Source organism: Crotalus tigris, unplaced genomic scaffold (genome assembly GCF_016545835.1).
Source record: "Crotalus tigris isolate CLP2741 ecotype Arizona unplaced genomic scaffold, ASM1654583v1 scf7180000021316.82365, whole genome shotgun sequence".
NCBI classification, from domain to species: Eukaryota; Metazoa; Chordata; class Lepidosauria; order Squamata; family Viperidae; genus Crotalus; species Crotalus tigris.
Window position 1 is genome coordinate 52,097 of NW_024098450.1, and position 6,593 is coordinate 58,689.

Genomic DNA, 6,593 nt, shown 5'->3' on the forward strand with positions numbered 1-6,593 from the left:
AGGGACTGACATCTAGCAACCACCCACAAGGAAATGGGGCCGCTGAAAAAATGAACTCCGTACTTAAGCAATATTTAAGATGTTTTCTTAGTTTCCAGCAGACTGTGTGGGCGGACTTACTCCCTTTTGCAGAGGTTGCCTACAATAATGCAGTCCACTCCAGCACAGGTTACACTCCTTTTCAAATAGCCAATGGTCAAAGTTTCAACCCCATGCCAGAATTAACCAAAAATGAACCAACGATCCCTTCACTGAAAGAATGGATGGAAAAACTACAAAACACCTGGCCAATACTTAGAAAAGCACTAGATGAAGCTAGGCAGGCATACAAAGCACAAGCCGATAAAAAAAGGATTGAGCCTACACCATTCATTATAGGTGAAATGGTGTACTTAACTACAAAATACCTAAAGTCCCTACAACCCTGTAAAAAACCTGGACCAAAATATATAGGGCCTTTTCTAATTAAAACAATCATAAACCCAGTAACAGTAGAATTAGAATTACCAAAAAATCTCAGGCAAATGCACCCAATTTTTCATTGCAGCTTGCTGAAAAGAGAGTGTCAGTCACCTTTACGGCCAAAAATCCCCCCCCCACTACCTCCAATCATGGTGGAGGGCAAACAACACTTTGAAATAAAGGAAATCCTACACTCTAGGAGATATCATGGAGCGACTCAGTACCTAGTTGACTGGAAACACCTCCCTGCCTCACAAAACTAGTGGGTCCATAAACGTCATGTCAGAGCCCCGAAGCTATTAAAGAAGTTTCACACAGAGTATCCTAACAAACCTGACTAACTTTTATACCTGTTTTGTTTTCTTTCAGGTGGATCTGTCGTATATTTGAGGGGGCAGGATGTCAGAATCCAATTATATTTCATTTCTAATTATCAACTATAAAAAACCCCATTTCTGCCTTCTCGGGATTCTGTCATACGATGAAGGGAAGGGGGTGAACAAAGGGGCTTTATGGCCCTCACTTCCTTCGGTACACTTCAAAGGAACTGAATGTGGATAGCACCAAAAGGCCTAATCATTACAAAAAGGACTATTACCTTTCATGTAGTTTTCTCTGAAATCTCCATCCAGCCGGCAGTAAGAAACAGGGGGTGGGAGTGTAATGCCTGAGACTGTTGCTGGAAGTAGGGGGTGATTGGGTGGGGCTACTGGGGAACCCCTTAAAACCTTGAATGGGAGAGCTTGGACCCCAAGTCCTGTCTAGAACGCCTGCAACCATTTTCTCTTAATAAAGGATGCCTGTTGGAAGAATTATTCCAAGAGTTCTGTCTTCTTAAGATGCAAAGTGGGGTGGGTCTTTACAGCTTCTCTCTTTTAAAGGAGCCCATCTTTGTTCAGCTGAATAAAAACGTAAAGCTTAAAGGCAATTTCTGGTTTCCTGTATTTTTTATCAAGCAAAACCTCAGAGCCTGCACAACACAACATTCCAAATTCTGGGACTGACCTGCTAATTCAACGCATGGACTACCATCTGAGACAAATAGCTGTCCAGTCTCTTCTTCAAAACCTCCAGTGATGGAGCATCCATAACATCTGGTTTCTAACAATAAAAGTTCTCTTGAACCCTGGGCCACTTTCCTTGACCTCCAGAATGTTGAGGTGCACCACAACATCTGCTCACCTCTGAGAAGAAAGCCATCCCGATGGTCTTCACCTTTATATCAGAATGACATAGGTATGTGTTGGTCTGTCTAAACATCAGCTTGAGTTGTGCTGTAGAGAACGTGAACAAGGTCCTAAAAGATCAAGTACGGAGAGATCAGACAAGATCTGCTGGTTAGTGAGAAGAATCACCAAGGCAGAGAAATCATTATCTGAATCATCGATAAAGTGATTGAACAAATTACTCAATTTAGAGAATTTCTATGGCTGCCCACCCTCCACGGGTGTTTAACAACAGTTCCTAAATAAAGAAAATCTCAAAACACAAATCCAAACCAAGTTAAAAATAACCAGGTGGATATATAATGTGGATAAAAACAAGCATGCGGTTATTTAAAATGCCTGTGGATATGGAATGGGCTACAGAAGTCTGGATCTTGCAACGTTTAGACAAACGAATGCAAATCACTGCAAAAGTTAGTGGCTGTCTGACCCCCCCCCCTTTGATCCCCTTCTCTCTCTTCCTCTCTCCCCCCTTTCTCCCCCCTCCCTCTCCCTTTTTCTCTCCCCTTCCCTCTCGCTCTTTCTCTCTCCCTCTGTCTCCCTCTCCCCATCTCCCCTCTCTCCTTATTCCCTCTTCCTCTCCCCCTCTCTTCCCTTGCCTCCTCTCCCCCTCTTCCTCTCCCCCTTGCCTCCCTCTCCCTCCCTGTTTCCTTCTCCCCCTCCCTATTTCTTCCTTTCCCCTTCTTCTCCCTCTCTCCCTCTCCCCTTGCCTCCCTCTCCCTTTTTTCTCTCTCCCCCTCCCTCTCCCCCTCCCACCCTCCCCTTTCCCTCTTTCTCTCTCTCTCCTTCTGTCTCTATCCCTCTCCCTCTCTCTCAGCCTCCCTCTCCCCTCTCCCCCCTCTCTCCTCCCCACACAGCCACGTAGAGCCAAGCTCTTTTGACTTTGAATTCCTTACCCGACCAGGTGGGAAATGGCGTCAGGGCTCACCAGCATCTTCCAGCAGCCCTTCTTCCCCACAGCCTTGTCCTCCTCCAGATGGCCGGTGCAGAGGATCAGGCTTTTCAGAGCTCGCACAGCCGAGCTGAATCAGACACAGGAAGGAGAATCAGGGCCAACCGTCCAGCCGATCCCCCCTGCCCTGCAAAGCCCAGGCTGGCATCCACACCAATCCGTCTCCCGCTGGTGTTCAGGATATGGTCAGGTTTCATTTTGCAGCTTGCGCAACAAGCACAAAACATAACACAAAACAAACAACAACAAAAATCAGCCCCTCCCCCACTTTTTCTTTCCCCCTCCAGTAATAAAGTTATAACAACAACAACAAGGGAAGGGACCTTGGAGGTCATCGAGTCCAACCCCCTGCTCAGGCAGGAAACCCTATACCATGTCGGACAAATGGCTGTCCAGTCTCTTCTTGAAAACTTCCAGTGTTGGAGCATTCACCGCTTCTGGAGGCAGGTTGTTCCACTGGTTAATTGTTCTCACTGTCAGGAAGTTTCTCCTTAGTTCCAGGTTGCTTCTCTCCTGAATGAGTTTTCATCCATTGCTTCTTGTCCTGCCTTCAGGCACTTTGGAGAATAGCTTGACTCCCTCTTCTTTGGGGCAGCCCCTGAGATATTGTCCCCTCCTGTCCTTCTCTTCCTTAAACTAGACATACCCAATTCCAGCAACCGTTCCTTATATGTTTTAGCCTACAGTCCCCTGATTATCTTTGTTGCTCCTCTCTTTACTCTTTCTAGAGCAGTGGTTCTCAACCTTTTTAATGCTGCGACCCCCAACCGGTCGTAAGTCGAGGACTACTCAACTGATCGTAAGTCGAGGACTACTCAACTGGTGCAGCACCATTTGCAGAATGGGACTTTTGGCAGGCTCAGCAGGGCAGAGACAGCCTGGACAATTCCTATAGGCTTTTGAAAGCCAATAGAATTAGACTCTATTGAAGAGAACCTTGTAAAGTGGCAGACTGCGTTGTTTGGTGACCCCCGTGAAATGGTCGTTCAACCCCAAATGGGGTCCCGACCCACAGGTTGAGAACCACTGTTCTAGAGTCTCAAGCTCTTTTTTACATCGTGGTGACCAAAACTGGATGCAGTATTCCAAGTGCGGCCTTACCAAGGCCTTGTAAAGTGGTATTAATACTTCATGCGATCTTGATTCTCTCCCTCTGTTAATGCAGCCTAGCATTAACAAAGGGTTATTAGAGGTCAAGGTGGTTTGCTTAATTCCAGGTTTCCTTGGATTGCCTCACAAAGAAGCATTCTTAACTCCAGGAGAAATAAACAACAACAACAGAAGCCACAAACACCTGGCCCAAAAAGAGGTAGCGGCAGCCACAAAATAAAGAGGTTGGAAAGGCTGCACATTCTTCCAAAGAGTGTGTCGCTACACAACAGGGACTGCCTTGCTGGTGAAAGGCAGGCAATGAGAAAATCTGCAAAACAGTCTGTAGGTTAGAGATCGTGGTTTGCGCAGGCTAAGATGAACTTGGGGTAAAAGTAGGCTCTGAGTGTGCTTGGGCACACCGGCCCCAATATCACCCAACTGACCAGCATTGAGTCTTATGGCTAGCCAGGATTGCAGCATACGGTATGATGATGATGTGGGCTTCCACCTACTCTGATCAAAAAGTTTGCAGTAAAACCATGGTTGGACCAAGCCACGATGGCTTGCAGGGTCAGTATTTATGGCCAATCTGGGTATGGCTGTGGCTGAACTCATTTATTGAGACTTACAACCGTTCCTTTTTGTGACCGTTGCAGGTTACAGTCCAGCCCTGCTGAAAAAAGGGACGTCTGGCCATTTTCCACCCTGACGGCCATTGTAGCCTCCCTCTGGTCACCTGACCGGAATTCAGAGGCTCTGCAACTGACTCGGATTTATGACCGTCTCAGAGTCAGGCGATCCCCTTTTGCGCCTTTCTGGCCAGCAAAGATTTCCTTAACAACGGTGTCACTAACTTAACAAAGGCAACGATTCACTGAACAACTGTGGCCAGGAAGGTTGTACAATGGGGCAAAGTCCACTTAAAGACTGTCTCACTTAGCAACAGAAATCGACTCGGGGAAAAACCTGTAGGCATCTGCTGAGGTTTGTAGAGATGGAGGAAGGATCCGGATTGGGCCCAGGAGATTCCTTACCTCAAGGGCTGACTTGTCCCGAGTTCCCAGGGGAGGTGCCTGGTTCTCCCAGTCCCCACTTGCTCCCTCCGAGCAGGAAGTAGATCTGGGTGATCAGTGACCTTAGGAGGTGGGGGGACTTTTTTCCCACGGCTTCTGCTGCCTCAGGTAAGGAGAGAGGAAGCCGAGAGCATTGGCGGCCTAGACACGGGAGGAAAGGAGAGTCACTGGGGGCCCACCAGGTTACTTAGATCAGGGGCCCCCAACCTACGGGCCACGGGCCACTCCTGGTCCGTGGCCTATTCAGAACTGGGTTGTGTGAGTGGCTGGCTGATGCACGCGTGTACAGCTTCACTCATGCAAGTGTCATGGGCTCTCAGGCCCCACTCACATGAATGTTGTAGGCACTTGGGGCCCCACTTGCATGAGCATTGTGGGCATGTGGGGCCTCACACAAGCTTTGCAGGCGCTCAGAGCCTCACTCACGCGAACATCACGGGTGCTCTCAGCCCCACTTCCGTCAGCACAGGCTGCTCTTGCACGCTCACTCACGTGCACATGTGCCTGCCCTTCCAGAAAACCACCCCTTTCCCCCCTCCCCCTTCGGGCCGTCAACCCAGAAACCATGGGAACCCTGACTTAGATTACAAAGTCCCAAAGTGGAATTCCTTTGATGTAGGCAAACCAGGAGAAAAAAATCTCAGGTCCCTGAAAACTGAGCCTGGAATGTCCAGGTCTGAGACACGGTGCAAAATTCTACTAGATTCTACTTTGAGAGGACAGTGGGGTGTAGATGCAGAACAAAAAGGAGACGACAAGTAGCACAAGTGAGACAGAAGGGGGGACAAAGAGATTGCTCATCTGAAGTCCCTCTTTTTGTTTTCATTCCTAAGTGGGCTCTGGACTCCCCACCTTTTATGTTATTTATTTATTTATTTGTGGGTTCTTGGTGCTGTCTGAGCGTATTCTTTTGTTGCAGATGTTTCATGGCCCAGCTAGGTAACATCATCAGTGCTAGAAGAGTTAAGCTTAGAACCTCCCTCTTCCAGCACTGATGATGTAACCCAGTTGGGTAATGAAACGTCTGCAAGAAAGCTCATAGACACCAAGGACCTCTTAGTCCCCTTCACCCGTCCTCTTCCTCTTCTTCTCCACTCCATAAACCCCATTCCCTTCTAGCCCTGCTGATGTTACCTAGTTAGGGTAATGAAACGTCTCCAAGAAAACCATCAAGCTCAGAGAGCACCAAGGACCTCACATCTACCCTGAGCTACCAATATTTTCTTCTCTTTGTCTTAATTAATTTCTATACCAGCCATCTCAGCTAATTGACACAGGGCAGTTTAGAACAACGGAATAAAACAATATAAACACATGAATAAAAACACAGACTAAAAGTATTTGAAACGAGACACAACGTTCAGGTGTTTGGCTTTGCTGGTTTCTATCATGTATTTTCTTAAATCAAACTTTTCTTAGTTATTTCTGTAAGTCACCCAGAATCACCATGAGTGAGTTGGGCAACCATATAGGTTTTCTCAATGAATGAATAAATGAATGGTTGAATAAATGAACAAATGGACGGATGGATGGAATGGATGGATAAATGAACCAATAGATGGATGGATGGATGGATGGATAAATAATGAAAGGCTGGCTGGCTGAATGAATGAACCAATGAATGGATGGATGGATGGATGGATGGGTGGGTGGGTAGGTGGGAGGGTGGGTGGATGGCTGAATGAATGAATGAATGGACCAATGGATGGATGGATGGATAGATGAACCAATGAATGGATGGATGGATGGACCGATGGATGGATGGATTAATGAATAAATGAAACAATG